The 18,147-nt window shown below is 42.8% G+C and overlaps 1 protein-coding gene across 1 annotated transcript in view; it reads left to right on the plus strand.

Annotated features, from left to right (window-relative positions):
- STON2 (stonin 2) overlaps positions 1 to 18,147 on the plus strand; it is a 66,695-nt gene that overhangs the window by 25,359 nt on the left and 23,189 nt on the right. The gene's annotated exons all lie outside the window — the stretch shown is intronic.

Here is an 18,147-nt window from a genome sequence, read left to right on the forward strand (position 1 = left end):
CAGTCATACAGGAAATAGAACCTGCCCCCATTGTTCTTCATTTCAGTACATTTCTATTTATTTATTTTTTGGTCTTAGAATTGTGTCCATTTATTCTCTTATGTCTGTCCAGTATGGACAATACAAATGGCAGAAGAGTTTCCTTGGAAGGTGATCGTTGACATGATATTAGCTGTGCAAGTGAAAAAGACCTTGATAGTTATGATAGGGCCACTGAATATCTTTGCAAAGCTGATTACTTCATTAATCAGTTTGGTTAGCCAATTAAAAATCTTTTGGAAGGCTGAATATGTGCCCCCAATCAATGAGATAGTAAGGATACGTGTATCTCTAATTTATAAAAGCTTATAGTGGCAAGAGCAACTGTAAAAGGAGTATCCTGTCCTGGATATGAGAGAGGGCGAAATGTCTCTTTTAAATGCTCTGCACATGTATGCTTCATCTAAAAACAAAACAGTCCTTGCCTGTAGATTTATGCATATTTAATTGGTTGGAAACTCCTATGAGAAGCTGGAAGAACCCTAGTTATTTTTGTTACAACATTAAGAACTGACAGGCACTCTCTTATAGAGCCTTGTGCTAGCAAGATAAGAATTGTGGGAGATAAGAGTTTGTCTTATGGGTAGAGTTTATCTTTCTGGAAACTGAAAGTAGCTGAGATAACTGCAGTGGTGGAACCTTTTCCTTCATTTCTTTCAAGTTATTCCTTCCTCATTCGTAATTAGTTGGTTTATTATAAAAGAATTACAACCCAGTTATAATGCTTTTTAAGCTCTTTTCTTGCTCAGATATGTAAAACTTTGGAAAGAGGAGTGCTTATTTTTCCCCACATGAAGTTTGAAAAAAATTCTCTGCTGGCGTGGTAAGGCATTTCTGTGGCAACCCATTAGCCCAAGCAAATGCCATCCTTGTTCACAGCTTTACACAATGTAATTCCCTGTTATTAAATACAGCTGCAGGTGAGCAAACACTTCTTAAAAATGCAAACGGTTCCCTTTATTCAGTCTTTCTTGACTCTCCGTCTCTTAACCGAGGGATGAACTCTGTGGCACGGTTATGAATTTTAAAGGGAGTTGAGCAAAGCATTGCTTTGAAATTAGCCTCCATTGTGCCTTCACTGAAAAAGCAGTAGAGCAGCCCTTCTGCCTCGTAATCTCTGTTAATAAGGGTGACTGAGCACATCTTCATTAAACTGTTGGTGTTGCTGTGATGGGGGATTTATTTGGCCCCAGCCTTCTTTCAGATTCTGACCTCGATGAATTAGCCGTAATGCTCACACTCTGAAAATCTTTTGTTGCCTTGCTGCTGCTCTGAGAGCAATTAGTAGTAATGCACAATATATTTGGGACTAGGGAAGAACCCCAACACATTCTTCCTTTTCTTCTCTTTTTTTAATGAGGGGGGCCTAGCTGTCATAGAATTCAAAGTTCACTTGATTGATTGAGCACCATGTTAGCTCTTGTACCTAAAAACCACAAAAGACCAGGAGAACATGTAATATTGCCCCTGAATCATTTTCTTCCCCCATACCCTGTTTGCACACTTTGATTGCCAAATGTAGTGCGTTCTTCCGTGTGTAAAATATAAACCGTTTACCCACAACGAAGGCAATTCTTGCAATATGATGGCCCATCCACAGACTGCAGTTCTGAACAGAAGAGCAGATATTGGAAGCAAGCCATGCTCTTCTAAGTGTTTAAGGAAATCAAGCTTATTGCGTTTTTGCAGGGCTGCTGCTTAAGACTGGTTAGAAGTGGGGGCAAAGAGATTTTCGGGGGAGCAAAAGTTTTGACATGGATATACGTTGAAGTTCTGCAACCAATCTTTTTTGTTAGCCACTTTGGGCTTCCCTTGGGAAGGATAAGCAATAGGTAACATATTCAGAACATGAAATATGTTTTGAATTGCAAAACTGGAGGGTATATTAAGAGTGCTAGCTATTGAGGGGGTTCTTTTAATACCCCATAACAGCCAAAGCACTGTTATCAACATATTAGAAGAACCATGGTATGTAGACCCATGCAATGCTTATAGTAAAAGTTGCTCTGCATGTCGAACCTATGAAGTGGCCCAATATAAGTCATGTGGTCTGAAGAACACAAGGTAGAGGACGCAGCACACCACTGCTCTGAATGGCACCCCTACACAGATGTCAATAGTTGACCCTTTTTCTGGTATATTGTGAGTCACACTACCCTCTTGAGGCCACAAGGTGGTGTTACCAAACTTGCATATTCCACAACATGGGCTGCAGCTGCCTTGCATTGAGTCTGTCTTTTGGTTTTTCTAAGTATGGTCAGCACACTGTACAGCTGACAGCGCCTCTTATTGCACCACAGTCAAATATTAGCCACCTTCAGACGTTCGTCCACAACTTTGTACCTCTCTTCCATCCACCCCCTTCCCTCATGTGCTTGCTTTGGCGCAGAAGTGCTGGCTTGCATTAAGCCAAAGTTTTCAAATGTGGGACCATGAGAAGGGCTTCATCCCCGGATCCAGGAACTCCAGCATGCTAATACAGGGACGAGCGTTGCTCCGAGATGCTTGAGTCCCAAGTTGTTTAGGTGGCAGTACTTTAAATTCTGCCCAGAAGCTTATAGACACCCACTGAAGATCTTTCGGTATTATGTGATCCCTGATGGCTGCTCCAGATAATACTCTGACAGGCACACTTGGCACTAATCGTGGTTTCCAGGTCAGTTTTAAGGCAAGTTCATGTTGAGTGTATTGCATTAATCCAAGTGGGAGGTAGCCAGAGCACAGGTCACAGTGACCAGGTTATCTCTGTCTAGGGGCAGCCATAGCAGACAAACTTGCCAGAGCTGGAAAACAGCATTCCAAGCCAGTGAAGCACCCAAGTCTCTGATGTCAGCTCCGTGTCAAGTACTTCCAGATTATTAGAACATAGGAACTTAAAGAAGACCCTTCTGGAGCAGGCCAATGGCCCATCTAGTCCATCATCCTGTTCTCACAGCAGCCAACCAGATTCTCTTGTGGAACCCACAAACAGAATCCGAGCACTTGCCTCTGCTGGCTGTCAGTGTAGACAGTTCTGAGCTCCTAGGGATTAGATCTGGGATCTGCTGCAGGCAACAAAGTACTTGTTCTTCCTTATCATTGGCAGAAAGGGGTAGATACTGTGAATATACATGTGCAGTGTTTTCCCAAATGATGCTTTCGGAATCTTATGTATGGGCTTTCAGAATATCAGTAGTGCTAAGTGCTAAGTCTTGAGAGGAATACAGCATGAGAGCGCTGGGATCCCCTTCTGGGTCTATAGTTAAAAGTCAGCAGGTGGTTCTCTTCTAGCAAAGGCTGAAGACTGAAAAGCAAACTTTGGGAGAGTCGCCCTCTGTCTCTCTCCTAATATATTCATTTGTCATAGGCAGACACACAGCGTAGATCTTAAATCCTGATTTTAATTGAAGTTGTCAGCTGGGGGAAAGGAGTGATTGGTGCTGATGGCATTGCAAACAAAGCTGCTTTAAGATGTTTCTCCAAATGATTAGTGGTCTGTGTTTTAGCTGGAAGTAATTGTTATCCTTCCTCAAATATCATTTATCAAAAATGCCACCTGCCAGTAGCAGAATATAAGACGAGCTAAAGGACCAAGCAGGATTTATAATCAGTCCAACATGCCCAGAAGACAAAATCTGAATTTAATGTTACCCAAGACAGATAAATTTTTAAGGGGGTTTAAAACTTTAAAAACTGAAATGAAAGAAATGCCTAGTTCCTCATAAACTGTCATTTGTGGCAATGGAATGATACAATTTGAGGGTGTTTTTGAGTACAGTGGTACCTCAGGTTACATACGCTTCAGGTTACAGACTCCGCTAACCCAGAAATAGTGCTTCAGGTTAAGAACTTTGCTTCAGGATGAGAACAGAAATCGTGCTCTGGCGGTGCGGCAGGTGCAGGAGGCCCCATTAGCTAAAGTGGTGCTTCAGGTTAAGAACAGTTTCAGGTTAAGTACGGACCTCCGGAACGAATTAAGTACTTAACCTGAGGTACCACTGTATATGCAGAGTGCATCTCTCTCTCACACCACAGGGCAACCATAGCCTGCCATGTTTGATATTAGAGCACAGGCTTTTCTGTGTCCTAAAAGTGTGGGGGTTGGTTGGCAAACTGCCTTCCCTTCCCTCTCTTTCTGCCCCTTTCAGAAATTGCTGCACACATGCATGCCCACCACACAGAAGGTTATCCAAGCTCCAAGGATTTGGAGGTGGTTCTTTTGCTGCCCATTTCCTTCTATCCTCCACGGGTGTGCCTTGTTTGATTTGAGAGTAACCTGCTGCACTTTCCCTCCCTCACCCCCCCCGCCTTCTGCCCTGCCCACACTAACTGAGCAGGGCTGACTGACAGGCAGGCAAACAGCCACGGGTCCTGCTCAAGCATGTATAATGCATACCTCCCCACACCACTCCCACAAGGCAGCCTCACTACGCAAGCAAAAGGGAGCCCTGGCTGGCTTGGCAGTCATTCTAAAGGCTAAACTGACACACAGCGCCATCTCCCTGGGGTAAGAGCCACAAGGTCGCCTGGCTTGCTTTGATTTTAAAGGGGGGGGGGAGGCGGAGAAGGCTAGCAAGATGGGAAGCGGCAAAACAAGAAGCAGATGTTGGGGGGGGGGAGAGAAAGAAAACTTTTGAGTGTGTTGACCCGTTGCCTTGAAGCTGTAGTGCTGAAAGACTTAACTGACTCTGTAACCCGAGAGCGTTGAAATGGGGTCTGGACTGTTTGCTTTTAACTGGACATTTGAGCCGGGAACCCAGAAAGATGCGAGTGGGTTGCCCTTTGCACATCGACGCCGTTTTTACAAAGCTACTCTTCATGGATCTAGCATTTGAGAAAGTTAGCCTGTAAATGCTTTTAGAAAAGGAGCTCAAGGTGTAGTGGTTTGGTCTGGTTTCTCTCCCAGAGAAATCTTGATGCTCTTAGCACACAAGACCATGTGGAATGGAATGATCCAGGGTTTATTTGTTGGTTCCTTCTCCCCTTTAAAGAAGCAAGCAAAAAGAAAGGGGGAGGGGAGAAAAGCTGGGCTCTTCTTACAGTAAGATAATTCCTGCTATAATGGCAAGTGTCTTTTTATCTTACATTTGTCTATGTGTGTGTTCATGGGGAAATGCGATTTTCACATGTTAAATCAGTTTTTGCATTTCTCTGGAGCTGTAGTCAAATGCTGATGGCCCCATTGACTAGAAAGGATTTTTGATTTGTTTATTTATTTATTTATTTATTTATTTTAAAGGGCTCCGTCCACATTCTGTACTACCTTAATATTCCAAAGTGGTGCATTCCAGACTAAAAGGTGCTTTGGGTGTGACTTGTGAGAACACCTTTCTGTTAGAGGTTTCCTGAGGGTGCAATGCTATGCTGTGCAATACCTGGAAGAAAGGCTGTGTGAATTCAGTGGGACTTTCCTCTGCTAGCGTAAAAGATGACTCCTAGTGTGTGAAAAAGAATGCAGGGAGAGTAATTCAAACCAAAAGTCAGCGTAGATTCTAGCTTATGCAGGGTTGCCTTCAAATTTTAAGTATGAATAGATACACGCACACACTTATATAGACATACTTGTTATTAATAATTTTAAAAACTCTGAATACTTTGTTGGGGTCTTAGGGTTTGTAAATAAGTGAATGTATGAATTGGTTAGATCTCCTGACTGCATTATCTGGAGATGTAACTTCTGACTTTTAATATTTGTTGAACACTCATTGCTGTGGTTTGTGGAGTAATGAATCATGGAATTCATAAATGACCCGAACTTTGGAAGTGATGCCCCAAGCAAGGAAAGGAAAGCAAAGGTCCTTTGAAGGCAAGCTCATGTTGTTAGGTTGATACTAGTTTCCTACAAAAACAAGAAAGGCCTTGCCTGTTCTTATTTTTAAACAAGGCTTTGATCGCCAACCTGATTACCATGAAGAGCGTGGAAATTCTGGCAAAGCTTTTGTGGACGCTCTGTGGGGTTAAGATTTTAATGCAATAAATGATAGCGCTTCTTTTTACAGTGCAAAAGTGTTTTGAAAATTCCCTAAAACACGGTGCCAGGTTTACACCACATTTTTGTGAATTTTCAAAACAAACGGCAAGGATACCCTTTATTTCTCCATTCTGTCACCTACTCTTTACCATATTGCTTTCTCAAACTTGCAATGCCACATATTTAATAAGTTGAGCTCCATCAAATTATGTGATCTCACCCCTAAAGAATTCCTTCCTTTTTGTCTTTTTGATAGTTCAGAATGTTTCTAAAAGAGAGTCACCTTAAAGTCAGTGGAAGGTTGTTGCAGAGTAAATAAGTACAATATACAGCTGGTGAAAAAGAGCCTCCAGCTCCTGTGGCTGGAGGAGATATTTGAAAATAGGGGTGTTACATAAACTAAACTCTGCTCCTTTTTTAAAAGTGAAATGTTGGGTGGGAATGCACAATGTGAATCTGTAGTAATTGCTAGTGGCTTTAATTTGTTTTTGTTTTCAGTTGGAGTCTGGACGGCATCCAGTCCTGTTATTAGTGCTAGGGCTCTGCCCAGGACCATGTAAATTACTAATATACTTCAGAGCATGTACAGAGGTGCATTTAAGTCACCACTAATCAGTGGTGCTCTCAGGGCAGATGCCCGGAGCCCCACTCAGCAGAACATCCAGAAGGTCCATCAGACACGGTAGGGCTTGTTTACCTAATTTTTAAGTAATGCACATGGCCAGCTAAAGAGGATGGGGCATAAGACAGTTAAGTTCAGAGCGTAAAATTACCTAACTGCACCATTGTCCTTGCTTGACCACCCAAGCCAAGCCATCTCACCTAATACAGCAAGGGTTCCATGCGAATAAGCCCAGCTTTCAGGCAAGCTTCAGCACTGTCTCATCGTTTCTGTGGAAGTTAATCCCTGCAGGGAAGCCTTTCTACAAGTCACTCCCAATATATGAAATCATAGCATGGCAGAAGGGTTGACACACTTTTTTTCCCCCTTGAAGAAATTCTGTGCATATGCTGAGAATCAGTTTGGCTCTGCGTGCCTGAGTCTGTCCTATGAGGAAACAGGGATATAAACTCAATCACCATTTTGATTCTTATATTTCTCTTCCACCCTTCCTCCAAGGAGCTCAGAGTGACAAATTTGGATTTTGTTAAATGGTGGGAGCGAGTCTTGGGAACAATACCACGAAGATTTGTTGCTTCTATTGGCCATTGCTTACACTGGAACACCCCACTCCTAAGAGTAACTCTGAAGTATGTTTTAAAAAATTAAAAGGTGGTGCTTCAAAATTTAACAGTTGGAATAAATGTTTAGAATACTTAAGACGTTAGTTTCTATGTAGGACTACTGCTTTCTCTCGTTGATGTTGGCTAGTTAGGCAAACTGTAGAATCAGCTGTTTAGTGCTGGACAGTACATTATCAGATGTTATCCTCAACCCCTTCACTACCATCATTGTCATGCATGCAGAGCGGGGGGGGGGGGGGCGGACGGACTTGGAGCTGTTGTGGTTTTCCAAAGACAATAGTCTTACTCAAAGCCCTGTTTATATGTTCTCTAATTCAAGCTTTATTTTGAATCCTCATAGCTCATCCTCTGACATTGATGGATAATACTGGTCTCTGTATTTGTCTCCTGATTTATTTAGTTTGTTGAGGTATAGAGATTAATGCACGAAGACTACACCAAACACTGCATTGTCAAGCTTTCAGGTGTGAGGCTATATTAGTTTAGTAGTTGTGCATTGCTGTAAATCAGCTGATTATTTTTGGGAGAGAGTTTATAACTTTTAATAAAACCAATGAGCAACAGAATAGATGCACAAATGCTAGTGACAAATGGAAGCATTTTTTGCCCTAAACGAGGAAGGGATTCATAGAAGATGAGGTGAATGGCAGCTTGGACCTGTCTTAACTCATACATTTAGTTGTTCATTCAGGTGGTTGCTTGCTAGGTGGGGGTTTTTTTGGTGGGGATGGGCTGCAAAATGGTGCAAGGCGTCTTTGTAAGATGGATGCTTATATCAGAAGCAGGTGTAATCCAGAAGTTTCATGAAAACAGTGAAGAGGCATAGGATGTTTTGTATTTTCAGGGTGTTCTGATTCTTACAAACAGAACAATTGATGGCTGAAAGAAACTGTAGGATAGTGGGAATTGATTGGCTTTGTCTCAATCTTGGGAACACAGTAAAGGGGCTTGCCAATTAAGAAGGAGAGCCTAGGTCACGATAGCCAACGTGTGCCCTCCAGATGTTGCTAGACTACAACTCCCATCATTCCTGATCATTGACCATGGTGGCTGATGGAAATTAGAGTTCAGCAGCATTTGGAGGGAACCACATTGGCCACCCCTATTCCAGACTATCTGGGAAAATTAAAATCTATTCATAAGGCATATTCTTAGGTTTGGTTCATACTGTGTTTTCACCACATACTTTTGAACAGCTGGAGGGGCACTGCATTGACTACTCCTGACCTAGGTGATGCATAACCTGCTAACCTCACATTTCGGGCCAAAGAAAACAGTTTTGGTAGGATTCTGAAGCTTAATGCTTGATGGTGTGGGTAACAGTGTTCCTCCAGTTCTGCTTTGAGAATCTTGCACCTAGTCACTCACTATATAAACTGGCTGAGAAGTGTCATTGAAAGAACAGCTCAGCACCTTCTAGAAAAACTTCAGAATGAAGGTTGGGCAAAATGGACGAGTTGTGATTTTGACCCATCTTAGAGAAGGCGGAAAGTCAAAGGATATTGACTTAACAGAATCAATTTCATGTCAGCCAAGGCTTACAGTGACTCTGTAGAGCTGAGGTAATGTTTTAGTGACTCAACATAGGCAGGGGCTGCACGTGCAGGATCCAGCCACAGAAACAGGCACCCTGCCAGAGGGCTGGGCTATTTACATATTACACTATTCACATGGGAAGTGCTTGCAGAAAAGCAGCACCCACACAGCTGAGAAAATGCTTAAAGGGCCCTTGTGGTGAGAAAACCCGTTGAGCATAGACCGTGAGGGGACAGCTGTATGAGGTGCAAGGATTGTGTGTATGCTATATAAATCCAGAAGGGACATAGGTGGCACTGTGGTTTAAACCACTGAGTCTCTTGAGCTTGCTGATTGGAAGGTCGGTGGTTCAAATTGCTGTGATGGAGTGAGCTCCCGTAGCTCTGTCCCAGCTCCTGCCAACCTAGCAGTTCGCAAGCACGCCAGTGCAAGTATATTAATAGGTACTGCTGCGGTGGGAAGGTAAACAGCGTTTCTGTGCGCTCTGGTTTGCATCACGGTGTTCCGTTGTGCCAGATGTGGTTTAGTCATGCTGGCTACATGACCCGGAAATCTGTCTGTGGACAAATGCTGGCTCCCTTGGCCTGAAAGCGAGATGAGCGCCACAACCCATAGTCACCTTTGACTGGACTTAACTGTCCAGGGGTCCTTTACCTATATAAATCCAGAATAATTCACTGTAGCTTATCTAGTAATGTTGTTGTTCGATTTCTACTTACAAAGTGGTACACTTTCCCTTCGTTTTTTGTAATACACAAAATACTTGTAGGCATACCTCTGTAATGCAATACATTTCCTTCATTAAAAGACTCATTAGAAGGAAAAGCAGTATTTTCTCCCTTTTGGGTGGTGGCTTGCTAGAGTTTATCCAATTGGTTTTTGTGTGTGTTTGCATTTTGTCCTTAAAAAAGAAAAGTGTGAGCATGGTTAGTTCCAAGCTCCACACCCTTCTAAAATTTAACACTCAATTCCTTAGAAGCAAGAATAGTTTGTTTCTTCCCCCTTGTGTTTTTTTATAGCCTTCTCATAGCCTACAGGGTCCAGTTGTGGCCAGACACATAAAGGTTGAAATATTCTCAGGAATGCTGATTTAGCAGCTTTTCTGTTCTGACTTGTAAGTGCTGGAATTCCTATAATAAGAATTAGCCCAGCTTCCAGAATCTGAACAAAAAGTGGAATGTTATCTTTTGATTCGGAAAAAAACTATTTCCTTCTACTGTCTATAACATAGTAGCAACGTTTAGAAATGGCATGTTCCAAGAATGTAAGGTGTTCTGAGGATGAATTGGAAAAAGTAAATAAACTGAAACAACTGAAGTCCTAAACAGGTTTAAGGTGAAAGCCCCATTAAATACAGTGAGATTTACTTCTGCATAAATATATGGACGAGGTCTGCAGCTGAGTGATAGAGCATCTCCTTGCATGGAGAAGGTCCCAGGTTCAGTCCCCAGCATCTCCAGGTAAGGCTGGGAGAGACTTCTGCCTTCAACCCTGGATTGCAGCTGCCAGTCAGTGTAGGCAGTAATGAGCTAGATGGGCCAATCGTCTTACTCAGTATATCAACTTCCTATGTACTGGTGCACAGGATCCAGAGTTGTAAACTCATTGAAGATAATAGATGACATTTAGGTCTGGCACAAATGTAAAACTGCCCAGTTTTCTAATACATTGCCTAAGTCTGAGTGCTTCACCCCGTTCTGTTCTCTGTCCTTGCATGTGAATCCCCCTGCCCCATTTAACTTCCAGTGCTAACCATGGTTAGCATTTATTTATTTGTTCATTGTTCAATAAAATGCCTTTACCACTCAGTTGTCAGAAAACCTCTAAGCGGTTTACAAAAAACATTTTTAAAAAGTTTATTGTTAAACAGTTAGGAACAGGTATTTAAAAATATTCAAAAGATGATTATACAGAAGTTTCCAGTTCCGTCAAGTGGAAATGTATCAACACCTACCCTGTGATGTTGTGCATGCACCATGTATTTTGTTGGTAAACCTGGGCTGGCCTACATCTGTCTTGGGAGACAATGGAAGAGTGCGCCTTTGGCGACAAAGTCAAAGCGTTGGAGAATTACATCGCCTGCTGTGGCTGTAGAGACCAATATGGGAGAGACATGTTTTATTGCAGATGGGACAGATGGAAGTGCCTGGTTTGCTACTACAGGTGCACCATAGCGTTTCTGCTCTCTGCGCTCCTCCCAGCAGTCATTCCTCCTCTGGTCACTGTTGTCAATACATTAATAATATATAATAATAATAATTTATTACTTATACCCCGCCCATCTGGCTGGGTTTCCCCAGCCACTCTGGGCGGCTCCCAACAGAATATTAAAAACACAATAAAACATCAAACATTAAAAACTTCCCTAAACAGGACTGCCTTCAGATGTCTTCTAAAAGTCAGATAGTTGTTTATTTCCTTGACATCTGATGGGAAGGCGTTCCACCACCGAGAAGGCCCTCTGCCGTGTTCCCTGTAACTTCACTTCTTGCAGTGAGGGAACCGCCAGAAGGCCCTCGGAGCTGGACCTCAGTGTATGGGCTGAACGATGGGGATGGAGACACTCCTTCAGGGATACTGAGCAGAGCCTGTTTAGGGCTTTAAAGGTCAGCATCAACACTTTGAATTGTGCTCAGAAACAGGGAGCCAATGTAGATCTTTCAGGACCGGTGTTACATTACCTGTCTGTCTGTTTCCAGGCATTGCAATCATCTGCAAGGGATTCCCATACGGTGGGGTTAATGTTGCCAGCCTTCATGTCACATTTGTGGACAACCTTGTAAAAACAAAATTATTCTGCCAACAGGCCCGTAGAGCATGTCCTTGGGGACCCTGTCATCTTCTATTCTGTGGATATGAGCAAGCCAGCATAGACATCACTGAGACAGAAGTGTGAACATGCTGGGCATGTGGGCTTGGGAGAGCACATCTTTGTTTGAGACTCTGTCCTTCCATGTGATGCCCAGAATCTTCCTGACACATATTTAATCATGTGTTCAGTGGTGGATTGCTCTGAAAGGCTAGGATCAAGCTCCACGGTTGTACCAGCTTTTACGATCACCTACCATTCTGACGCGGGTGGCACTGTGGGTTAAACCACAGAGCCTAAGACTTGCCGATCAGAAGGTCGGCGGTTCGAATCCCCGCAATGGGGTGAGCTCCCGTTGTTCGGTCCCAGCTCCTGCCCACCTAGCAGTTTGAAAGCACGTCAAAGTGCAAGTAGCTAAATAGGTACCGCTCCAGCGGGAAGGTAAACGGCGTTTCCGTGTGCTGCTCTGGTTCGCCAGAAGCAGCTTAGTCATGCTGGCCACATGACCCGGAAGCTGTATGCCGGCTCCCTTGGCCAATAAAGCGAGATGAGTGCTGCAACCCCAGAGTCGGTCACGACTGGACCCTAATGGTCAGGGGTCCCTTTACCTTTTTTACCATTCTGACTTCTATGCAGAAGTGATGTCTTGGCTTTAAAAATCTGGTTTCAAAGAACACAGAATGCAGTGCTAGATTTCAGCTGGCTTGCTCACTTTTGACCTGGGCTTACTCATCCTTTCCCCTTTCTCCTCTAGTGGTGTAAAACATGCATATTACATTCCCTCGTGGCTCAGCCATTACTTTTGCAGCACAGACCATGTAAAACAGTGCATTTCTTTGTCTTCCTATTCCACTTCCAATTCATTTCATAGAAAGAAATGAGGCTATTATAAGAAAGTCAATTCATTAACCTTCACAAGTGGCATTTTAGACTTTGAGGCCAACGTAGTTCTAGAATTATGACAAGTACCACTGCTGAAGAACTAACTTGTCCACTAAAACTCACTTTTACCTGGGTGACTGCTGCCACTGCATCTCTCCCCTTCTTCCACCGCCCTCTACTGCTGCCACCCCTGCAGCAGTGGAAGCTTACAGGTTCATACTCCGTCCCACAGCTTCTCTCCTTCCTCTTCATTGGGCAGACAAAGAGGTGGGCCTTACTATGGCCACTTACCACTTCTAATAAGTAGGACTGCTGGGTTTTGGTTATTTGAAGAGGTGGGTGGCCCATAGCCAGACAGTGTACTCCCGATTGAAGCGTTTGAGAACCAGGACATTCGCAGGGATACCAAAATGCTTGTTTACAAAGCTATTGTACTACCAACCTTGTTGTATGCTTGTGAAACATGGACCACTTATAAACGCCATCTCCAACTCCTCAAAAGATTCCATCAATGGTGTCTCCCAAAAAAACTGCATACCACTTGGGAAAGGAAGACAGGTGAACTAATGCCAGTGTACTGGAAGCAAAGATCACCAGTGTCGAAGCCATGATTCTTCAACATCAACTTTGTTGGACTGGTCATGTTGTTCAGATGCCTGATTATCGTCTTCCAATGCAACTACTATATTTCAAACTTAAAAATGGAAAGTGTAATGCTGGTGGTCAACAAAAGAGGTTTAAAGACTCTCTCAAGGGAAATATTTTTAAAATGTAGTATAAACACCGACAATTGGGAAACTCTGGTGTGTGAGCGCTCCAACTGGAGAACAGCCTTTACCAAAGGACTTTGAAGATGCTCAAACTCAGGACGAAACATGCTTTGGAAGGAACGTGTGGCAAACCCTCACCATGATCAGCTCCCGCCCAGAAACCTATGTCCCCAGTGTGGAAGGACTTGTGGATCCAGAATTGGCCTCCACAGTCACTTACGGACTCACTGTTAAGACCGTGTTCATGGAAGACAATCTTACTTGACCACGAGTGATCGCCAAAGAAGAAGAAGAAGTTGTTATTGTCAAGGCCTGACTCCTCCTTTACATTCCTGCTATTCTGACATGGTATGTGTGTGAGAGATTCACTGCAGAACACACTCTATGATTCCTTATGTTCCAGCCGGGTTCTGCTTATTAGAGGAGGAAGGTAGCCATACCCTGGGGCAGGATGCTGCTTAGTCACACACACACCATCCTGCTGCCCAAGACATGTGCTCCCTCTTGTCTCCCCTCTGTCTGGGCCTGGTTGTTTGTTGTTAACACTGAAGCAGTCTGTATTGTAATATAATTGGTCCTAAGAAACTACCAGAGAATTTAATACATTTTTAGCTTTTCTGCTTCATTTCCAGTGATTTGTGATGTGCCCCCAAATGAGGCACTTTATTTGTGATTTAGCTGGTGCTATGTGTGGCTCTATTCTTTTCTCTGTTTTTTAAATCTTTTAATTACCTCTCTTCCTCTTGCTACTGTGCAGCAGTTCACCCAATGGTGAACAGCAATGCTCTGCATCATTAGGAGACACTCACTGAGGGCTGGGTAGGGATTTGGAATTGATGGTCTCATAGAACCAACATGGCAAATTGTTCCACTGAATCTTGTTTGCCTTGCTGCTATAGCAACAGACTGAGACCATTATTATTTTTATCCTGTGAAGTTGTTCAGAAGAGCCTGCCTTGCAGATGGCTGTGTTGTCTGCGGTATAATTGCTTTTCAATGAAGCATCTTTATCCTGGAGAAAAAAGAGCAGATGCAAAGCAGAGACTTGAAAGAGAAGGTATAATTGTCAAAAAAAGGAGGTATGGTGGAGGAACACTCCCAGTGTATATCGGATCAGCAGAGGAGTGTTGTCTTGCTTGAGAATACTGGGATAAAGCAAGATGTTTCTAGATTTAATTAATCACTTTATCCGAATGAGCACTTACATCCATATGAACCTGCTGACATGGCATTGACATCTTTGAAGGCTCTGCTCTCTGGTCTATCACTAGAGAAGCTTAGGTTGACCAGGTACTTCTCAATGGGGCCTCACAATTGGTGGAATTCACTTCTCTGGGAACTCTCATTGGTAACTCTCTTCCGTCACCATCAATACATCTTTAAGACTACAGAAAGAAGAAATGCCATGGTACACCTGCATCAGCACATCCAGGCATCTTCATCTGCTCCAGCTGCCACAAAACATTCCTCTCCCATATTGGTTTCTACAGCCACAGCAGGCACTGTAACTCCTGCAACCATTTGACTTTACTCCTGAAGATGCACTCTTCCATTGTCTCCCAAGACAAGACAGGTGCTAACCAATGCATTTTTACTCTGCAACATCATATTACATTGGTCATACACATTTTATTACATTTTTATAAATTATCTGTTGTGGTGGTATTTTGAAATGTTATCACTTTTCTGTCAGTATATTACACCTCTGCTCAAAGATCTGATTTGTTACTAGACTGAGAGCAAAGTGTTGTTTTTAAAATTGAAAGCTCTTAACAACTTGGGACCAATTTCCTTGCAGGATCACCTCATGCTATGTGTGCCCACACAACTTCTTTAATATGTGGAACTTAGTTTGCATCTGTGAGGAAACAATATTTTAGCGTGGCAGCACCTGTGCTCTGAAACTTCCTGCCTGTGGACATCAGGCGGGTGCCTTTATTGTACTGTTCTAGACACCTGTTAAAAATATTTTTGTTTTGGAAAGCGTACCCAGACATGTAAACTTAACTCTTCTTCCTTTATTAGCACCCAACAGCCCATTAAAATATTTCATAACAATTGACAGTTACACTTGATAACTTTAATAAAAATACACAGTAATACAGCTGAGAAACACAGAATTAAAATACTAGACCACACACACAAAATCAGGCAATCGTAAGAGGTCTAATAAGGAAAAACATTGCCACCTTTTCGTGATTATTTGGATTATTAGAGACTCAGAAGGACCAGTAGGGAAGGGTTGACTGTTGTCAGATGTAACATAAGTGGCACATGCTGCAGGTTTTCCTATCTGTCTTCAGCCTGTGCTGGTTGAAGGTAATGTCCATTGGAACAGTTGAAACATTTCAGTGTTCTTGGCAAATCACAGCTGAAAGTGGTACAACAAATGACTGCTTTCTATAATACTATACCAGTAAGTTTTTGCTGTGGCTGAATGCCAGATCATAGATCAGGCATAGGCAAACTCACCCCTCCAGATGTTTTGGGACTACAACTCCCATCATCCCTGACCATTGGTCCTGTGAGCTAGGGATGATGGGAGTTATAGTCCCAAAACATCTGGAGGGCCGAGTTTGCCTATGCCTGTCATAGATAATCTGAACACTCCCAGTTGCAGAACAGAACAGGGTAGCATAGTAGTTTGCATTGCAGTTGTTGAGCCCAGTGGTCTATAGCCAGGATTAAAAATCGAGGAGTAACATGTCCCCAATGCCTAAAAGGAAATTAATGTTGTTGTTTGTGGTGTGAAATGGAGAAGGAAGCATGGATTTCCTGTCTACTTCTCACCATGCAGTCCCAAAGTAATTATAAGATCTTGTTCCTGGATATTATGAATTGCTCATTCTTGAATCATGTGGTTCTTTTGCAGGTCAGCTTTGTCCTGAAATCATAGGCTTGGTACTTACTTTTTCCTTTTCATGAACTTCCTCCTTTCCTTATGTGCTCATGTTGTCTATAGGAGAAGGTGAGCGTTGAATGTTGTGAGAGAGGAAACAGTGGCCTCTTGCCTAATTCCGCTTTCTGGATTTCTGTGATGTGACCCCTGGTAATCTGATGAACTTGTGTAGCTTTGTGTGCGCACAAATAAAAGGAAGCCAACAAAATCCCAAGTGACGAATGGAAGATAATAGTCCGATATTGGCTTCTGTTAATTTCCTGCCATTGTGAGTGGCTGCTTTAGTCATTGTGAGACTTTATTATTGAGGTTTGTTTGATTGATGGGCACCCATGTCAGAGGAGGGTCCCAAGTTAAGGCAAGAAGGTTGCCTTTCCTTCAGAGATGAAGGTCAGGGGATGAATAGCTCTCTTGTTATGAGTGTTGCATCATCAGCACACATGTCCTTCACTCTTTTTTGGAGCCTTGAGGTCTGGGCTGCAGAGATGTAAATAAGATGCAGTGTTTCTGTTCCCAAGTGTCCCAGGTTCCCAAGGAGGGGAATAATGGGATGCGTGCAAGCAGCCTGGTTCCAGGCTCAATTGCTCTATAATCATGCAAACTTACAAGTAGTGGTTCCCAGGCGCTTGGTTTTGTCTGGCAGTAGAGAAAGCGAAATAGAGCCTCTTAACTTATATTATTGCTGCACCTTGCCCAAGTTGCCAGAGTGACTTCTTTTTGGTTCCGTTATCTCAATGGTTCTTAGAACCCAGCCTGGCTTCTGGAGACTGAGGAAATACATTTTCCCACCAACCAAGAAAATGTTCACGTTTTTGTGTTCTGAGAAAAGGTAACTGTCCCTTCCATTGAAATATTACATAATCATACATTGCTTCCGTGCAACAAAAAAGTTACAGTGATGCATTTTATGCAACAAGTGAGTAAAAACTGTGTGTGTGTGTTTTGAGGGAAAGGGAATTTGGAAAGGTCCTCATTTCCAGGGAAGGTTCCTTCATTCTGAAACCATGCTGTTAAGGAAGAAGTAACAGAACGGTGGAATGGACTATAGCTAAGATGTAAAATATACATGTTGCAAAAGGTTTCAGATTTGACCCCTGGCAAGTCCAAGAAGCAGATGAGAAGGTCTTTTGCCTGTGGTCTTGGAGAGCAACTGCTAGTCAGTTTAAATAATGCCAAGCTAGATGGATCTGTGGTCTAGCTTGAAACAGATTCATATAATTGTGTCCCGCTTATACCTGTTAAGAAGTATCAAAGTGGTGCGGGGGGGGGAATGCAAAATACAACAAAACAAAGAATAACATTTTATAATCAATTTCATATCAGTCAAAATAAAGAAGAGGAGCAGAACAGAAACAACAGCAGAGCAAATCTCAGTAAAAACTACAATTACAGCTGCAGGACTGCACTGGCTGCCAATTAGTTTTCGGCCCAATTCAAAGTGCTGTGTTTGACTTATAAAGCCTTAAATGGCTCAGGGCCGCAATACCTCAAGGACCACCTCTCTCCATATGAACCTACCCAGGCCCTTCTTCATGTGCCTCCTCTATGTGAGGTCCAGAGGGTGGCAACATGAAAATGGGCCTTTTCTGCAACGGCTCCCACCTGTTTGTGGTTTGAGGTTCGGCTAGTGCCTTCATTATACACATTTAGGCACCAGGTGAAAATGTTCCTCTTCAACCAGGCCTTTGGCTGATTTGACATACAATGCCCTTTTAAATGTGTTGTGGGAGGGGAGATTATTGATTTGGTTTGGTTTGATTTGTTTATTATTTTTATCATATATTTTTGTGGTTTTTATATTGTAATTTTATGTTGTGAACCGTCCTGAGATCTACAGATGAAGGGTGGTATACAATTTTTTAAAAATTATTTATTTATTTATAAGTCAGCTAGAAAAGCAGTGTTTTGCATGCTGGTTAAATTTCCACTGCAGGGAGTTCCAGGCCCCTAGCAAGGCTACCAAGAAGACCATGTCTCTCCTGTGACAGAGAGCAAGGGCTTTGTAACTGATCTGAAC

This window comes from Podarcis cretensis, assembly GCF_951804945.1.
Source record: "Podarcis cretensis genome assembly, chromosome: 1".
Classification (NCBI taxonomy): Eukaryota; Metazoa; Chordata; class Lepidosauria; order Squamata; family Lacertidae; genus Podarcis; species Podarcis cretensis.